The sequence below is a fragment of the Camelus dromedarius genome, chromosome 30 (assembly GCF_036321535.1).
Source record: "Camelus dromedarius isolate mCamDro1 chromosome 30, mCamDro1.pat, whole genome shotgun sequence".
Classification (NCBI taxonomy): Eukaryota; Metazoa; Chordata; class Mammalia; order Artiodactyla; family Camelidae; genus Camelus; species Camelus dromedarius.
In genome coordinates this window covers 10,913,457-10,934,173 of record NC_087465.1, presented here as the reverse complement: position 1 = coordinate 10,934,173, position 20,717 = coordinate 10,913,457, and the positions used below count along the sequence as shown (strand labels likewise).

At 37.0% G+C, this 20,717-nt stretch overlaps 1 protein-coding gene and 1 non-coding gene across 2 annotated transcripts in view; both read right to left on the bottom strand.

Moving 5' to 3' along the window:
* Positions 1-20,717, bottom strand: part of C30H8orf34 (chromosome 30 C8orf34 homolog) — a 237,919-nt gene that overhangs the window by 30,702 nt on the left and 186,500 nt on the right.
* Positions 5,814-5,886, bottom strand: TRNAV-CAC (transfer RNA valine (anticodon CAC)). The gene has a single exon. It is a non-coding gene; the product is annotated as a tRNA-Val (tRNA).

Sequence of the window (20,717 nt, the reverse complement as noted above, 5' to 3'; positions counted from 1 at the left end):
GCAGCAAACACAACTATCTCTTGAACGTCCATAATATTCAGTGCAGGACTTGGTATTGAAAAATCACTCCAAAATACTTATAGGATGAATAAGGATCCTTACAAAAGGCACAAACTTCTAATTTAAGGTGCTAAATAATCAAAAAGATAGTAGAAGCGGTTAGAAGCATAGAAGGACAAAGACTTTGTGCAGAAGTTTTGAATAGTTCAGAAATGGCAGAAGCAGGGAGATTCTAGTGGCAAGGGGGAGAAATGTCACATTTTAGATCTAATTAGAAGCCACAGAAAATATAGTCTAAATATGAACTAGACAAAGACATTTGAAAAATGGACTATGTTTGGTTGGAGCTGGATAATGGCTCCAAAACACAGATGAAAAATAATAAACTCAAGGTAGAATATAAGTCGCAGTAAAGGAGTGAGATCCAGAGACCCAGAAAAAGAGATCTCCGCGCCCGGCAGCCACAGTGGTCGGTCCATCTGAGCAGAGCTCAGTGGCAGGTTTCTCCCCAGCAGTGTGCTTTGCACCGTGATTATCAGGGAAGCTGGATAAAACTTGGAAAGGAAACAAAGTAGGAAAAGATGTGGAGAAATCTGTGTACTGAAGGTATCTCTAAATTGTACTCTGCTAACAATAAAAAGGGTGTACTCCGCCCCGTCAGCCTAGTCTCACATTTTTGTAAACCACGGAGTGGTATCAGCGTTTACATGGATCACCTAACATCCAACAACCTTACGAACCACAATGCATTGAATCAAAGACAGGGCACAGAGTGTGGAACTCATGATGGTGTCCCAAGTATCTTTGATGCAGTACAGTTTTTCCTTTATGGTCTAAAACCGTTGCCCCTCTGGGAACTACAGCCCCAAGATGTTCTACAGGAAGAAATTTCTATGTTAATTCCTAGTCCAAAAAAGTGAATTTAATGTGCCTTACAGAACAAAGCTAACTTTGGGCCCCTGAAAAGGGCCAGACCACATCATAGAGGGTAAGAAGATATCTTCCATTCTCATGAAGGTATGCCCATCTTTAGAACCAAGTTCAAAGCAAACATCTTTTGAAGTCTTACTGAACATGACTGAACATTGAGGTTTATTACAATGTTTTTGCATGTGTTTGCATTTTGTGAAAACAGCTAGGATCAGAGGCAGAGGAGCCAAAAAGATTTCCTGCCAGGTCTGCGAATCTAAAAGCCAGAAATTTTAAGAGAAAAAAATAATTCTTTTAACATGTGTAGCCTAATTTTATACACTCTCAGTATTAATTGAGATAAATACTTGAAATCCTGGATACATTTTGACAATGTACTTCAGAGTCAAACTATTTAGCTTGGTCTCAAACTCATAGCAATACTGCAGGTTAGAAGTTAAATGTAACTCATCTTATGGCCATTGCTAGTTAGTTAAATATATCAATTTAATAAAGCCAAGCCATGAAAAGGCAGCCTCAATATTTTTAAAGATCACAGGTCTCCAAGGAAACAGTTCTTCTAACTCTTGCAGAATGCCCTTTGAAGCTCAGAGACAACACAAATCAAGCTAATCAAGGCACCTGCCACACGGAGTTTTTCCTTAGAATACTGGGAGACTTTTTCGTCACTCCTTTGGCAGAGCACCAGACCCAGGGCCGACAGCCACATACAATTAAGCAGACTGTGGCCCAGCCAAGGAGGTGAGTGGAAACAAATGTTGGCCACTTTTGTACATGAGAAAGAGCTTTGATGGCAAGTGAGATAAAACAATGACAACAATAAATTTTCAAATTTTTCAAATTTTCAAGAAGCTGAAACTAACCCAATGAAATTGATTGTAAAATACTCTACCATGCTGTAAGAAACAGAAACACATAAATATAGAATTATAGAAACACAGCCAGATAGCAGTTCATATAAAAAAAAAAAAAAAAGAAGGGAACTTTAGGTGACTAGGACTCCAGTGTGTACCAGCAACGCAGCGGAAGCTACTGGAAAATCTATTTCAATAGTAGGCATCATTCTTGAAAGCACAAGGAGCTCCTCCAGGCTGTTAGCAGCTGACCCGTGCATTGCTGATCAAGTCAGAGTATTGTACTGGAGTTCAGTGTGTTGGAAGCGGAGGTGATTAAAATGGAGAGAGGTGTAGAAAAAGCGTCACATGAGGGAGGATGGAAGACGTTGTTCGTTTTTCATCAGGACAGAAGACTTAAAGAAAAAAATGAACTGAGATATTTAACTACCTGAAGATTTAAAAGATGGAGAGGAAATTAGAGTTCTTTCTTGTTCCAGAGAGCAAAATTAGGGCATATAGATAAAAGTTTCATGGAGATGGATTTTTCTCTCAAAATGAGGAGGCATTGTTCTAGAGCAGTATTAAAATATAGATGGGAGCAGGCAGTTTTAGGAGAGAGCTGCTGTCTGAAATCGTGGGGGCAAGATCAGGTGGTAGGAGTTCCTCGTTGAGGGAAAAGTTGCCTTATATTCTTCTTGTGCTGAACTTCCGTTCCATTTCCTCCCCTTAGGAAACTTGATCTCTTCCTGAAGTTCCAAAGTCGGGCATCTAAACTGAGGCAGATTGGTACTATGGGGATAGTTAGACAGACTTTTGTTGTCCACTCTCATAAGCCTGCTGCATCTAATGCAGGACAATGAGGTAGGAAAGTCTTCAATGGTTAGCTTTGCTTTGGACAGTGGTGCCTGAATAATGAAGAAAAGGGGTCTCTTGAGAGTTTAATGTTGGGGAGCTCTCACTTCTGGCAGACTGGCTACTGAGGCCCCACGCTGGGAGAGATCAAGACAGCGGAGCTAATGGTGCACATGTGGAGCAACAAGAAAATTCAAAATTACACGTTTCTAGTTTTCACTCCTTCTGCGTGAAGGCAGGCGAGATCCTCCTTGGTTGTTTTCGATTAAGTGAAGGGGCAGTATTTTCTTGTAAAGTTGGTAGATGTTAATTTTAAATTTGTCCAATAATTTAATATTTTTCCTCCCTTAAGTAAAATGGCTATGTATATAATGGGTAGAAAAATGTGAATTTGGCTACACATATGCAAATATTTGGCTAGAACGGTTCAGAGAAAAACAGACTGTGTGATATGTACGTGTATATGTGTCTATATAGAATTTTTAAAACACTGCTTTCTTCAAAAGCTCTGGCATTCTTGGAAATGCAAACAGGTAAAGCTAAAATAATTAATTTTTATTTTCAGCACTACTGTATGGAATGCCTGCAAGATGATAGCTGTGCTAGTGTTTCTAAGAATAGTCGCAGGAAAAGCAAATGTAAGTCTCACAGCCTTTACGGCTGAGTTTAGAACAGTTTTCCACCTTTGAGGAAAGCCATGACCGTTTGCTAAGGAAGCCTACTTACTATATTTCTTATTTAATCGGGTGAGCCTGTAAGACTAGCACAAGAAGTCTAGGAATAATCTGCACGTTCTACAGTCTCTGCTCGGGGTGAAGAGACGCGCGGCTGTGAGGGGCCCCCAGGCCCCCGTGCAGACAGCAAGCCGCCACCGTCCCTTATAACTCTTCCTGCCTGAATCTGGGAGAAAGTTAGCAGACTTGAAAAGCTCAGTTAAAGACAGATAGTTCTTAATAATGACGCTACACTCCCTGGATTCATGGAACTAATGTAAATATATTCATATATCACTTGCTTCGGGAGAAGACACTCCAGCCTGACAGTCGCAGCCACGTCAACTGCTGACTAAGGAGTGTGGCTTGAATTCAACTTCATAAAAGACCCATGCTGTATTGCCATCTGGACTCTAGGTTAGCTTGGAAATCTGCTGCTATGATACAAAGGCTGGGGTTACCAAAAACCAGTAAGCCAACAGGAAAAAAAATCAAATAAATCTACATGGGGCATCAGAGGGGAGGCAAGCCCGTTTTATTGTTCCTACGAGACCCCTGCCTCCGTGACTTCTCCTGCTGCCGTCACAGGCTGGCCACAGCGCCCTTCATTTTGTGACTCGGTGAACAGACCAGAAGCCCCCCAAAGGATGAAGGCTGAACCTCCTCACAGATGCGTCCCCAGTGCGATCAGAGTGCTAGGCATCCAGCAGACACCTGTAAACATCTGCTGATCGACTGAATGATACTCTGTTGGGCTATTTCCATCCAAGAACCCAAGATAATCTGGAGCAACTGTGAACAAGTTCCGCAGTTACCGTTTTTAGTATCTGACATATAAATAGCCTCAGCTCATCCTTCCTGCATATGTAGAACGTCGGTTTTATGAGTGAAAATACTCAGTTCAGAGAGGCCATATTACTTGCCTAGTATCTCAGAGCTAAAGACACTGAAGTCAGATATGACCTTGGGCTGTAGAACTCTGGAGTCCAAGGTCTACCCATTGCACACTGTCTTTAGTTCTTGGAACAAATATAAGATTTGGCTTGGTCTATATTTAAATTTGGAAAACTTTGCACAGACTCATCATAAAATTCAATGCAGGCAGTATTTTTATTTTTAACCTAGCAAACTTGTTAACATGAACTGGTTAAGGAGCATCCTTGCCCCACTGTCTCCTGAGCTTAACAGTAGATACTTTGAAGGGACACAGAAGTTACAGAACTTTCCTATCGATGGTACAGGGTTCAATCTTCATTTTCAAAGCTGGCTTGAAAGACCTTGATTATAAGAAAAGTGCAATAACAGATAATATATAAATAATAAAAGTTCACTTTTTATCAGTTGCACAGCAAGACTGAAATGGAACTAAATTTATTTCCACTCTAACATTTTGACTGTGGAATGCAAGTACACTGATACGATGCTCATTATTCATGTTATGATGGGAGAATTGTTTCAATGTGTGAATAGTATACTCGGTATGCATCTGATCAGTCTGTGTGTAAATCATCTATTAAGCCTTCTGTCAACTGTGTTTAACTAAGTATGAGTTCTCTTTCATCTATAGGAAGAAATACCCGTATGTGAAGACTCTGGATTTTCACAAAGAAACAAGCTAGTCCTGTTCAAAATCATATCAATCAACACCATTTGAGTTAATCAAGAGTCTGATGAGGATATTTATTTATAGATAGAGCATGTAGATTGTTGTGGTGTGCAGATTCACCCCCAAACTAGTCCCATTTAGCTTAACATTCCTTACTATCCTTCCAATGAACACATCAGTGAACTTAAAAAACAAACCGAAACCAAAAAAAAAAATACAGAGTACTTAACTAAGATGACATTTAAATTTTCCTACTTTAAAAGAATTATTTTCCATTAAGCATAGATACCCTCTCTTCATCCTTCAGGACTCAATTTAGAATCAGAATTACCATGCCCCTCCCCTCAGCACTGCACACTTGGCAGAACGCCCAGCACAAATGCTTAGCAAATATTTGGGGATATTGTTATGAACATTGACATGAATACATCAATGATTTATGAATGATAATGAGTGAATGAACGGCAGGCTAGAAATTTAGTAGAATTACACTTTTCAAAATAGAATAAGTTAGTTTCTAATCGAATTAATTCTCAATAGAAGACCTCACTAATCTGGAATACAACTTTCCTTTGACAGTGAAATCATGACAGTTCTTTCAAGGTTGAACCTGGGCTCTACTTTGAAGTCAGTGACCCTGACTGATTCTGTTATTTTCTAGAAATATCCCTTACACATGCCTAGTAAGATATACTTACTGCAAGTTGTGAGGAAGACATTTGAAACAATGTGAATATTTATAATGACACAGCACACATCATTTCATTGGAATGAGCAACAAAAAAATGCATTCTAGTTGTGTTATCGAATTTTCTTTTTAGGTTTTTTTTGGCGGGGGGAGGTAATTAGGTTTATTTATTTATTTATACTTTTTGAGGGAGGTATTGGGGATTGAACCCAGGACCTCATGCATGTGAGGCACACGCTCTACCACTGAGCTATACCCTCCCTCCTCAAATTTTCAGTTTTATACAAAGTTCAGAAATCTCCTAAGAGCTTAAATATTTCCAAGAAGATTTGGAATACAAAAAAAAAAAAAAAAATTAAGTACTATTTGTTAACTAAAGGTTAAGTAACTATTGAAAAGTGTTTTGATGTGACTATCCTATGGCTAGACAAATTACATAGATATACACATAGTACAGGTGCCCTGAGAGATCTTGGCTTTTGCGTAAAACTAGACTTTTTGTGTAAATATTTCAATATATACTTCTTCCATGCTTGATGGACTATGACATTCATTTCTCCTTAAAAGTTTCTAAAGAAGAATTTCAAAGATAGAGCCTATTAGAGTTGTCTTTGCATTTCCATCTTCTTAAAAATCCCAGAGGTTCTCTGTGCAAATAGTACAGCTTCACTTAATTCTGACATTAATTCACTATGATCAGGAGGGACTTTGGAATTCTTTTCCAGGCTCTAGATTTAGTCAAGTTTCAAGGTAATTTGGGTGGGTTACGTTTACTTAACGTCTTCTTTGGCCTCAAGGTTCCAACCTTCACCTGCTGTTTAACATTCCTTCCCAGATTTTTAAAAGCCTTGTTTACATGGAAAAGGAATTTTACACCTTAATACAAAGTAATCATGAAAGAATATACTTGTCAACTTTACTCCTGGTGGCAGGTTTTGCCTTCTTTTCCCCACTTTGAACTAAGGTAGCAATTTAACATAGCTTTAGGGGAAAAAAAATGTAAAAGTAACACTTTCAGGATATACTTTTCCATTTCTAAGGTCAACGGTATGTGTTATTAGTTTACGGTATGATTTATTAGTTTGTTTTTGCCCATAGCATAAAAAGATCCATGTCGCTCTATATTTTTAGGCACTTTGTTTAACCAAATTACTCTTGCCATTGTTTCCAAGTAATTAAAAAAAAATTAATACATGCACAGAATTGCTTGCAAGAACATACTAGACATCAACCACAGAAATGGGAACCTGTACAGAATGTAGGGGGCTTGTTTTCAGGGCTTCCTTCTTCTGACGGGAGCTGGCTTGATCCCTGTAGCAGCCACAGAAAAGCTTGGCACCACTGACCATGACTGTTCCTCTCCAGAAATGTCATGGAAGGGCCACGCATGACAGAGCAAAGTTAGTAGTCAATTTCCACAATATGCAGCATGTTATTGACACATCAGAATCCTCTTTATCATGTTAGAAACCATATTCTAAAAAAGAAACAAAAAAAGAATTTGAAAGTATAATTCGTGGGACTGGGCCTATCTGAGTCATATGGAATCTGCATCTGCAAAGTTCTAAAGGAGGGTCATGTCAAAGCACCTGAGGCTCGCAGTTGTCTATCTTCTTTACACTTCCTCTTTGCAGAGGTACTATGTCAAATAGTAAAACAAGTGATCAGAAATGACTTCTGTGGCACAAAGACCAAGTTCAATCCTCGACTGACATTGAATCTAACTCTTCGAACCTCTGGGAGGCTCTCCTGCCTCTAAACTGATGTTATGTATTCAGTCTGTATTATACAATTTACTCAACACCTTTCATCTTGGTGTATTTAGATAATCCTCCTAAGAGAATCAGAATGTCTCGAGGGTTAAAACCATTTCACTTTCTACCTTTCTTCTCTGAAGTTTATGCAATGAGTGTGGTGAGAGGGGCCATATTAATAACTTAATAAATACATCTAGTTGATTAACGGAACTGGGCACTTGCTCAGTGTTCACAAGCACATCTATATGATCCAAGGGTGCTCATTTTTTATAAAATACTGATCATTTGCTCTGTATGTTTTCAATATTCCAATGTTATGACCAGAAATATGCTATTTGTCATTTTCCTTTAAGCATTCCTTGAAGAACAAAATAATTCATAGCAGTACAGAGCTTTATAAGATACTATCTATCATTTTTTAAAAAATCAGCATTGTTTGGTGGATTGGTAGGGAATTGGAGCCATACTCTTCTCAAGGAAACAAAAAACTATCTACAAATTTATGGGGAGTTTCCTGATATTAATTAAAAAAACACACCCATAATTCAAAGCTAGCTAAAAAGAAATGGCTGGTCTAAACATACCACATAACGTTGAAATTAGAAATATTTTCCCCTCAACCAGTCCGTCTCTGATCCACAGAATATGGCATCTCATTGATATTTTATGGAAGAATGGAAGAAAATTCCTCCACTTTAATTAAATTTGAAAAATCCTGATCACATCTCATATACTTAGCTCTGTGGAATTCTCTAGAAGGATACAAGTTCCTGGGAGACAGGCCTGGGAGCCCCAGCCGTGCATCCACAATAAGTTTTGCCAGTGATACCCAGAAGAAGTGACCTGTCAGTTTCTACAGCATCATTCTCTGTATTTCTACCCGGATTCTTAGTATCAGTGATGTGCTGGTAGAAGTTTCAGAGTCAGTTCTCTAGAGGAAAAATTAAGGCTCTTAGTATGCAGCATTTGCTGATTTCTGTAGTTTAAATATTCCAGCAGGGCTGATTTCAAGCTGCCAATGTGATGTCACTGTCCACAGAGTTGGGAAAGATGGCACTACCAGCTCCGGGGAGCCACTGTGAGCCAGCTCCAGCACATGCTCAAAATGCTACTTCTGACAATCTGGTCGAAGGAAGGGAGCATCTTAGATGACAAGGCTGGACTCACAGTTATAAGCCTTGCCAGGGAAATAGTTTAAAAGGTTTTGAGGGATTGTTTGTTCATGGACTCCAAAGGGAGGGAAGCTGAATTTAATGAGACATCAACACCACCTGTGGAAGGTAAAAGGTACTAAATTTTGATCACTCTAAATAAGAAAGAGCTCTCTCACAAGTTTAACAGAGGTATGTTCTTCATCTTGAGGTCTTAGCTTCCTTTAGCCTGGAGAAGTTGAGGAAAAGTTGGAGGATCTCAAAGCAGATGTTTGAGAATGGAACTGCTATTAGGGTTCTCCGTATCCTTTGAGCCTGTGAAGTTGGGACTGCAATTAACTCAAACATAATGAGCTCTCAGACTTTTATCTTGTGATTTGACCTTGTGATATACCTGAATTTATATGAGATTTTAAGAAATTATTTGTAATATGATTAATTTTTTAAATTAACAGAACAAATTTTTTTATTTTTAAAATTTTAATCCAATGTAAATTTTACTAATAATTTCAGAAAGCAATGTCATAACAAAATAATTAATACATCCGTTCTATCCTCTTATTATCTATCTATTCAGGCTTGAAGATTTTTGTTTGTTTGTTTCCTTTAATACAGCCAAATATTTCTAACAGCTGTTGTTACACCTTTATATCAAACAAATCCTAACCCATAGTTTCGGAGACTAATTGTAATTCAGTCCTTTAACCCCTCAACACAATGTGAAATGCAAAAGTTTTAGCTTTCCAGTGAGACCCTGTATACAACCACTTCACACAATCTACATTTTTCTAATAAGGTTCGCCAAGTACTAAGTCCTTTAGCCTTTGTGATGTTTTCAAGCACAGTGGTAAGCTGGTCCACTTGGTCCTTAAAATGATCTAAAAACAATAATCCTCCTCTGAACCTTGTTGTTGTCCTGGCAGTCAACTCTAATCCCTCCACCCAGTATTAGGACATGGTTCTACTTGAAATGCCATGTAATTGAAATTACAAGCTCTGTGTTCTTCCTGGAAGCAAGCCAGAATATTTGAAATCTGCTTAGAGCAAGCATATATTGAGCAAGGAACTGTCATATTACAATATGGGATAAATTATGGTCACTGCTCCAGCTTACCCAAGGGTCCACTAGCATTAAACACAACATGAATTTCCTAAAACACTGAGGTTTCCAATAATAGAGTCCCTTTTCCATTATTATTGGAGAAGGATCTTCTGCCTTCTCCAATAATAATGCTTTGTTTTCCTATTCTTTTGTGCATGGTGCCTTCCAGCTAGTATATGCTCAAACAATTTTGGAAGAACAAAATACAGTATAAAATCCATAGGCTTTAGAACAAAAGAGAATGTCTCTTGAATTCCAGTTCCAACATATACTAACTCTGTAACTATGGATATATTAACTTTTTAGGGCTTCTATTTCTTAATCTTGAAAATTAGGGCTAGTAATGCCCGCCTCATTGGAATACTATGAAAATGAGAGATAATTTTCTGTGAAGCCCTCAGACCACTGTAAGAACAGAGTAGACACAGATTTAATGAGCTATGATGACAATGAGGATGATTAACTGATTCCAAGAAAAGATAATTTCCCTGGACATTCTGACTCTCCAGGAGCAGTGTACCAAAGCAAATCGGTCTACTCTATTCATGTGGATTTTAGAATTTTCAGTTTGTGGATCATATAAAGCTTTAACTTTTTTATTGTGGTAAAATAAACATAACATTTATGATTTTAACCATTTGAAAGTGTACAAGTCAATGACATTACGTACATTCACAGTGTTGTGCAACCATCACCACAATGTAATTACAGAAACTTTTCATCTCTCCAAAAGAAAACCCCAAACCATCAGGCAATGACTCCCCTTCCTCCCCTCCTTTCCTCCGTTAGCAATTCCTAACCTGCTTTCTGTCCCTATGAATTTGCCTTTTCTGGATATTTCATATAAATGGAATCATACAATATGTGACCTTTTGTGTCCAGCTTCTTTCACTTAGCATAATCTTTTCAGTGTTCTTCCATGTGGTAGCATGATCAGAACTTTGCAATTTTATGGCTGAATAGTATTCCATTGTATTGTATCTTGTACTACATTTTGTTTATCCAAAAGTTGATGCACATTGGGTTGTTTCCACCTTCTGGCTATTGTGAATAGTGCTACTATGAACGGCCATAAAGGAGTTTTCCTCGGAGCACCTGTTTTCGATTATTTTGGGTATATACCTAGGGGTGGAATCATTGGGCCATATAGTAATTCTATGTTTAACAGCTTTAATTTTGTGCCATTAAAAATTGCAAAAAAGAAATTTTAAAAGTTTAGTATAAACTTACCATAGGACCCAGCAATTTCACTCCTAGGACTCTTCCACAAGAAATAAAAACATGTCTCTAGAGAAAGATTTGTATGTGAATCTTCATAGCAGCAATACTCATAATAGTTCAATATTGGAAACAACTCAAATGTCTAGAAACTCATGAAATTATAAACAGAATGTGGTATATCCAGCAATGGAATATTACTATTTTTCAGTGAAAAAAAGAGTGAACAACTGATCATATTACAAAATAGATGAACCTCAGATGCATTATGTTAAGTAAAAGAGGCCAGACACAAAAGACCACATGCTATATAATTTCATTTGCATGAAATGTCCAGAATAGGCAAATCTGTAGAGACAGAAAGTAGACCAGTGGTGGACTGGGACTGGGAGTAGAAATAGAGATTAACTGTAAATAGGATACGAGGAATCTTATGGGGGTGATGGTAATGTCTTAAAACTGGAATACGATAATGCTTGTACAACTCATGCTACTAACTAAAAATCATTGAACTATATATTCAAAATAGGTGAATTTTATGATACATAAATTATATGTAAAGTAAAAACAGCCGCACAGGGGAAAATGCAAGGTGAAAACATACGATCCCTCCTGTTACCCACTGTTACTTCAGGTTCAAAAATTCATCATCCTACTCAAGGATTACAAAGACTCCTAACTGGTGTCCTTGCCATTTCTCCATCCAAAGGTAACCAGATCAGGTAGCCACCAGGTCATTTCTTCTAATATTCCACAATTAACAGAACATGCTCAGAGGTGTCCAGAGATCTCTACTGTCCTCACTCCAGCGTGTAGGAAGAGAACGGTGTCTCAGAAAACAAAGCAAGCAAGAGCTTCAAGAATAAAGACATGGTAGTCAACTATGCCAATTTCCACAAAAAGATTAAATACAATGAAGGCTCACAGTAATTCACTGGATTTGGATACAAAGAAATAAATATTCACTTTTGCAGTAAATTAAAGAACTAATACGTGGAAAGTAAGCTGAGTTTCTCCAGGATTTTGATGTAAAGGGCATGACGGGAAGGAGCAGTAGTAACTAAGAGTGAAACATGAAACAATTCATGTATTTGTTTGCTATTAGGAGATACTTGAGGATGTCCATAGCCTGAAGAAAAAAACAGGAAAAGAGGGATTGAGAATAGAACCGAAGCAAGAGGTCAGATGTTTTTAGAAAGAAAGAAAGAATTTTCTCAAGAGTTATTCTGAAATAAATAGGATAATACTAACCTCTTCTTGTGAGACTGGATGAAAACGCAGATGAGGGGTTCGTCTACAAGAGGATAGGTTTATGGGACCTTAAGAGAATTCACACTTAACGGATCTAAGTTTTGTTTATTGGTTTGGTTTTATTTGTTGTTGGTTTTGTTGTCTTGAGAAGTAGGGAGCTAGGAATAGGTTTGGAGTAGCTGATACAGAAAATGAGACTGGAAGCAGATCAAGGAGAGATGAATGGACTGTCAAGGTGAACTGAGAAATAAAATTAGGGGGCATTACTACTGCATTGCAACAATCTCCATAATTACGTGATTTCTTTCTGTCAGGCTCATCAGCCTGTGTGTAAAATACAGTGAGAATGGACTGGATGGGCCCAAGGCTGGACGTCAGTAGCAAAGGAAGGCTGAATGGACCAGGTATTGATGTAGTGCACCACTGAGGTCTCAGCCAATAAGCAGGCAATGCTAGGGGCTGGCGTTCTCAAAGAAGTCAAAGAAGGGGAGTAGTGGGACTAAGGGAGTGAGAAAACTGAAAGGAGGGTGTTATCTGTAGAGATGATACACTGGAGTTTGAATCCAGAGACAGAACAGAACTAGGTCTCATAAGGTCCAGGGTGTGACCACAGATGTCTCATATTGGATAGAAGCTATTGAAGAATAGAATGTAAAGGCATTTTGAAGATAGCATGTTGGATACGTTACTTATACCAAGTGTGGAAGTATTCACTAAGGAATGTGAGCGCTAAGCTGACACTGCATCAAATCATAGGAACCTCAGAGAATGAAGAATTTTTATCTAGAGTTGAAAATGACTGGTCAGTAAGTTGCAGTGGAGAAGGAGGATAAACATAGTGTTGCCTCTTATGACTGGTATGTGAAAATAATGAGTATTTGCATAAAAAAGGATGAATGATGAAGATATGTCTGGGAGACTATTAGGTTTCCCCTAAGGACAGAAGATGAAGGCAGCAATAGGTAAACAGGTGAAAATAAGAGGATTTTATTTTCCATAGGGTAAGAGTTTAAAATTAGATAGTTTTAAAGGCATTCTGCTTCTGGGAGTGCCTTCCAAGGCTGTTTCAGAAGAAAGGACACCATGTGGAGGTACTGGGACCACCTGGTTTCCATTGCCAACTTGAGCACAACTCCATTACTTATATAGTTACACTGACATAACAGCTACAATGATAATAATGTCACATCACACTCAAACATCTCATTAGGAGGTACCGTTATTTAATTAGATAAAAGGAGAAACTTCAAAAGAGATTAAAGGCCAGAAAATGGAAATTATTCAGACCCACATCATACTATAACCCACAGCCTAGGCAACAGGCTCCAGCCAACTGGGAGGTACCCAGGACAGAAGAGCTGCAGCTTTGAGTGCAGCGGAAAGAGTTGTAACGTTATGTCTGAAGTACACCATTATTTCTATTTAGGGTAATTGCCCTTTGGAAAAAGTGGCTAATGAATAAAAAACACCTAAATAGTCTCAGAGAGCTTTTTCCTCCTTCAATTCAATCCCACAAGCATTAATTGAGCATCTCCTCCTCTTGGCACTGTGCTAGGTGCTGAGTCTCTTGAGATGAATATGGCGCATTATGACAAAAATTCTATTTTCTGCTTTATTATCTTACTGGCAAAAACATCTTAATGTTGATAATCACAGATCCGTATTATGGAAACCTCTGAACTCATATCAAACATGGTTAAAATAATTTGGCTGATGATTTTGCAAGCCACACTGCCACCTATTTTCTCAAATTCTAAAGGACATTCAGAGCATGCCTAAAGAAATTCTGACTCTATGTGATTTGGACCAACTTATTCTGAGTTTCCTTTAGCATCTTTAAAATGGGGATAACAACAATACTTACTTCCAGGATTGTTGGAATAATGTAAGAGTGTGTTATAAACTGAAATGCACATATGAACGCTATTGATTTTTGAAACCCAGCCACAAAGATGTGTAAAGACAAAGTTCGCCTTGTTACACTCTCTTTTACTGACTGTGTGAAAACACATTAAAAGTTGACTATTTATTTGACATTTGCACATCATGGCTGAGCAAAGGCTGAAAAACCACAGATAAAATGAGTATGTTACGCCTGAATTTGCAATATATAAAAGATGATTCATTAAGTTTCTTTGCTTTCCTTTTATGTCAACAGCTGTATGAAAAAAATCACTCATCTAAGAAATAGCATCAGTCTTCCCTTGTCCAGCAGAAAACCAGTCAACAGTGGAATGAGGAGATTTTCCAAAATGTTACAGAGGTGGTGTTGAACCAAAGTTCATGAACTAAATTCACTCTGTAGAATCAGCCTCCCAAGACAGAATTTAAACAATTAAGCAAGCAGTCTCATAAAAAGAGAGAGAAGTGGAAATTTGGTGTTTTACAAATCTGGATTAGGAGTAATATAGTTAAAATTTAATGTTTGTTAAAAGTGAAAGTGATAAGATTGGCTAGGTTCAGTCACCAAATATAAAACACTCCTTTGTGAATTTTCAAAATTTTAATTTATTAATGACATATTACATTTATAGGGCTTTATTTCTTTTCTCTCTCTCAAGTTGAGGAGTAATTCAAAGATGCAGTCAAATATTTAATTAAATCTATATGGACTGAATTAATCAGACATTCTCACAAATGATTTAAAGAATAAGAAATTATAACTGTGGCCTCATACATAATTTTATCAGTCTTGGAAAAGTTTAATATCCCTTTACTTAATATAAGTAAACGTGTCTGTTACTTGACCAAACCAAACATGATTTTCCAAGATCTTGAGGCATTCAAAATCTCTTATAAATTTCCTTGTAAGAGAAATAGCTTTTCTAATTCTTTCAATCCTTGTGCCTTAAAAGTGTTTAATACAAAAAGACAAAACAGTCACATAATGCAAAAGAAACAGAGAGCTATATGCTAATGTTCATGCTCTATAAGAAAATAGGGCAAATACTCAAATTTCTGAATGATCTGAACAGTAATTCTTGAATCTTGTTTATAGCAGGGCAATTCTTATTTTTGAAATAAATCTCGTACCCAAATCTCAGGTATAAGTCAGGTAACACTGGAACTTCTCTGGTTGAAGGAGAGCAGGGCTCAGGCTGGTGCTCCCTAAAGCACAGTACATGCACCTGAGCCTCCAAAGACAAGTGGGAACGTGATTACTTGAATCCCAGTAGTGCCACAGAGTGGGTGACTGTGGCTCTGAAGTATGAGACTTGGATTCTGTCTTAGTCTGCTCAGGTTGCTGTAACAACATCGTTGATTGGGTGGTTTATGTACAATAGAAATTACTTCTCAGCTTTGGAGGCTGGTAAGTCCAAGATCGAGGTGCCTGCAGAGTCTCTTTTATAAGGGCACCAATCGCATTCAGGAGGCCCCACCCTCATGACTTAATCACCTCTTAAAGACCCTACCTCCAAATAGCATCACAGGGAGGATCGGAGAAATAGGTTTCAACACACGAATTGTGAAAGGACACAAACAATCAGCCTACGGCAGGTTCCAATCACATTTCCACCCTGAGTTGTAGTTACTTACCTTCTCCAAGACTTAGTTTCTCCATCTAAAAATGGGGATAAACCAACTTACCTCACAGAGTGGTTATACAATGTTAAATAGGTTACTGTAGGTAAAGCTAAAGCATTTCTCATGGGTCCAGCCACAGTCCCTGCTCTCAAGGAGACAGAACCTGAGAAAGAGAGTTGCTAGCCATACTCAATTCCCTTTCTCTACATTTATCAGTCTCTACAGCAGTGAACCTCAAGCAGGAAGTTCTGGCCCCCCTAGAGAGTTTGTAGTCCACTATCCTCCAGATGGGAGTTCCTGGGTTGGACTTGCATGCGGACAAAGAACTTAAAGCAGAGTAGTGCAGAGACATTAAGATGGTGTGTGTGACTGCCCTGATCCAGGGTTAAAGCAGAGGGATGTCGGACAGCTCCCAGCTTCCGAGATTACTGACTGGGAGAAACAGTGGTGGTGTGCTGTAGGAAGAAGTTTCTGCTGAGGGGAAGGGTGCTGGCAGGAAGAAAATGATGAAAAGAGATTTTGAGGTAAACGATATGTTGGGCATGGAAAGACTGCAAGCAAAATGAGAGTCAAGGAGTGTTCCTCCATCGTATGGTCCACCATAAACGCAGTCTAGTGAGGCAGATCCACCAAAGCGTTGCTGATTTCCCCCAGACTGATCACTAACATGGTCTCGAGTGGTGGGATCACAGTGTAGAAAAGGAAATGGCATCCCTGGCAGAGATAAATGATCTGCACATCCAAGGTCTGAGTACTGTTTCTTCTCATTTTATTGCCCTCCAAGCTGGGATATTTTTGCCCCTTTGAAGAACAGACTCAACATGGATATTTCTCAACTTTTGTGGTCTCCAAGTGTAATGTCTGCTATTTTTTTTTTTTAAACATCATTTGACGTTTGTCTCCGTAGGCAATAAACCCTTTATATTTCTTCTTTGAGTGATCCTTCTAGAAATTCCCTTTTATGACATGTCTGCTTTCTTACTGTTGGGATGCAAATACTTTCTTAATAAACATTAAAACACATCAGTGAAACTTAAAAAGGAAATGACAAGTTCCAGAAATTCACATTTAAATAAAATAAATACAGGCATCTGATTCATGATTATTAAGAAATACGAATAACTTTTTATAGTTGTGACATTATAGAGAGATATTTACTTACAAATTACTCAGCTTCCTTTTTCCCCAAGGAGCTTACGTTATTTCTGAATCAACATGTCCCAATGTACTGAATAAAATAATTGGAAGCAAGGATGTCAATTATGTCTCTAAATTTAGAATGTTCCTGTGAAAATTATTTAAGCTTTGTTTCAGAAACACTGCAAAAATCAACAGATGAAGTATTTTTTATATATGCAAACTAAATAATCTGCAGAAACTGGTGAGTAGGTTCCTGGATTCTGGCAAATGATACACCAAACTTCTCTTGAAAAACCAAATCCCAAATGTACATTAAAAAAAAAAAAATCATGAAAGAAGTCAGGTCTCAGGGCTGTGATAAAGAACAGCTACTTATTGTATGAGGTTGAATTCCTTAATTTTGCAAATGAAGAATGAAAGAGAGGGCTTTATTCACCTTATATGAAAACATGTAAAGCTATAATAACTAAAACAAAAATAGCGCACAGGTCAACAGAAGCTAAGGCGCCACTGCCCAGATGATAAAGCGGTTAAGTGAGCAGGCCTGGGATTTGGGTTGCCTGGGGTGGGTGCAGTCTTGGCTCCTTGGCTTACAAACTGAGGTGCTCAAGGCAAGTTATCACATCTCCCTAAATCTAAGTCTCCTCGTCTATAGGTTGGGTAATAATTAAGATCTGTTGGCAAACAGTAAGGAATAATGTTTGTAAAGTACCTTGCAAAAATCAGTATTAAATAAATATTAGCTGTGACATTATTAAACCTACAAATTAAGATAAAAAGAAAAAATCAAAATAAGAAAGGGATGGGTTCTCAAAAACAAATGACACTAACAAATTATATTTGAGAATATATTGTTAGATCCTTGCCTCACAACAACCACCAAAATAATCTCAAAATTGATAAAAGAATTTAAAGGGAAAATATAAAGCATTTTTTTCTCTTAAAGCTCTTTTTTTTTTTTCTTTTTTTTGAGGGGGTAATTAGGTAGGTTTATTTATTTATTTTTTTAATAGCAGTACTGAGGATTGAACCCAGGACCTCTTGCATGTTAAGCATGCACTCTACCACCGAGCTGTATTGTCCCCTACCATGTAAAGAACTTTTAAGTAAATATCTAATATTTGGGAGGGAAAGCTATGTCTAAAAAAAATGAAAGAAATGCAAAAGAGAAAAGTATAGTTTCAGTATAATTAAAAAATCACTATGAACAACACTAAAAAGCAAAGGAAAAATTACTGAAAATATTTACCATAAATATACAATGGAATAAGTCATTATTTTTGATGCATAATGAATACTAACAAGTCAATAGGAAAACAAACACCACAAAAGAAATATGGCCTATGGCAAGAAATAATTCATAAAAAACAGAAATACATGAGTCTAACAAGCATATGTAAAATTTGTTCATTTGTAATCAAAGACATTTACTAGTAAACAAAGAAATCCAACTTTAAGGACTAAAAATATTCTATATTACACTTATCAGTGTGATAAGTTACTTTTGTGAAGTTTTTGTTTATTCATTTACACATTTTAAGAGAATACTTAATTCTATTAAGGGTTTAAGAGATTCCTGGTCAAAGTGGCAAATTTGTGACTTTTTCTGATACTTATCAAGAACTTTAAAATAGTTCATACCCTTTGACCCTTTAAGGAATCCAGCCTAAGAAAAACACCGAGACAGACGATGATTTTGTGCACAGTAATCTCCAAAGCATTACTTCTAAGCCCCAAATCTGTGTTTCCCAGCCCTTTCCACATGAAAACATAGAAAATAATATTTGTACAACATACAGCAGGACCTGGAATGGGCTATTTGCACCAGAATGGGACTCAAAGCATTTGATGAGAGGGCTGGAGTGCCTCCATTCCAGCACGTCTGTCACCAACTCATGATCATCCAGTTCACAGCCATCATCAGCCTGGGACAGCTCTCTGGGAATATCCAACCTAAAACTCTTAACACTAATTCAAATATAACAACAGTGTATTATGATTTGACACTAAAATTAAAGTCTTAAACATTAAAAAAGATAAGAGGATATTTGGTCAAATTGATACTAAAACAGATAAGGATGCAAAAATACGTGGGAATTCGAATTAGGTTTATAAAGAACTTTATGTCAGACTATTGGCATTATGTAAAGTAAGGAAAAGCAGAATGCAAAGTTGCTAATGGACTATAGTCCAAAGTTTAAATCATGATATGACAGATTTGCAGATTTACAAGCACAAAAATACTAGAAAAATAAAACAAAATGTGAAAATTCATCTTTCATGTTATGGTTTTGGATTTTAAATTATATTCTTCATTGAATTTTCCAAAAAATTTACAATAAATACAGTATGTTTATAATTTAAAGATAAACCAATTTGAAATAAAGATAACTATAATATAGATAATAGGAAGTTATACCAAATTGCAGTTTTGAAATATTTTGCAGATCTAACGTTGATACTGCTGTTGATATTTTATTAACTTTTGTAAATCTCTCTAAAAATCTATGATGCATGGAAAAGATGAAAAAAGACTTAAATGTTTTAAAAAAAGATGGACATTCAGTATGACCCAACAGTCAACAACCTTTCAAACACAGTTTCTAAAATAACTTTTTCCCTAGTGCTCTTCTAATATACATCATGTTAGGTCAATATAATAGCAGGACTATATCCTATTTTTCCAGTTTGAGTCAGCACACACCTGAGACTCAGACTTTCTGTGTAACCACTTCTTATAACAGGCCAAAAACATGATCTTGATTAGATTAATGTGGTTGAAGAGGCAAGGATGCCCAAAATGTTTAAGCTTCTCTAGGAAAGCACTTGGTATCTAACCATTTTTGTGTAATCTATTTAGATTTTATAGCTGAAGAAGATGAAACTGTAAGTGAAAATCTTCTTATGGGATCTTAATGTTTTTCCATCCCCACCAAGGGACTGAATGTTAATTTAATGTGCTTCACACACAAAGACACCATTCTAGCACATACCCTGCACAGGTCATAATCAGAGTATTTACAAGGTTTTTACGTCACTACACAAACATCCATATTGCTTTTCTTCTGTTTCAGTATATTTATTTATATACCAATCAAATGACATTTGCAGTAGCTGGCAATCATTTTAATAAAGAACTAGAAACAACTTCAAAATACTGAAAATGTCCAAATACATTTTCTTTTTCACCCGTCATGTTTATAAGAATTAATGGACTCATTATGAGTTGGGATCTCAGGACATTAATAGCACATTGTCATACACCCTCTTGGGCATTATTTGCTTAGAAATCAAGTGTGCTTGTTCTGCATGAATGCATACTAGGCCACTCTTCCTTCCTCAACTGTCTTAAAAATAAAATACAGAATTTTAACTGACCCTGAGAAATAATTTCATAACTTTATTAATGGAGACACAGTGAAATTATGTAGAGAGACTGATTAATTACAAAAATTACAATCAATGTTTTACCACATCATATTTTATCATCTCAGGCCATTTCTTCCAATGCAACTGTGACATTTAGAAGTTACACTTTAAAAATTCATAGAAGTTTTAAAAAGTAATATTTGCATAGGTTTGGGCAAATATTTCTACTGTCAGTGTGTCAAAAATCAACAGACCTGAAATGTCAAAAGGAAAAATCCCACTAGATTCCAAAATTTGGTGAGATACCTTCTTACTATAGTACTTGGTTTTAAGCAGTTTACTGGCATCTTAGATCTGTGGGTGATCAAAGCCAAGCAAAATTCTACAGGCTAGAAGGAAAATGAAACGGTAAAAACCTTTAGGGTTGAGCAACATGTACACTAATTGCTCTTCTTTAACAGACAATTCACTACTACAATTAGCTGCCAGCAATTTGTCAACAGTATCTTTCAAGAGACAAAATCCACCATAATTTATTATTCTATTTGGTGAGATAATAATGAACATTAATTTCTTTCC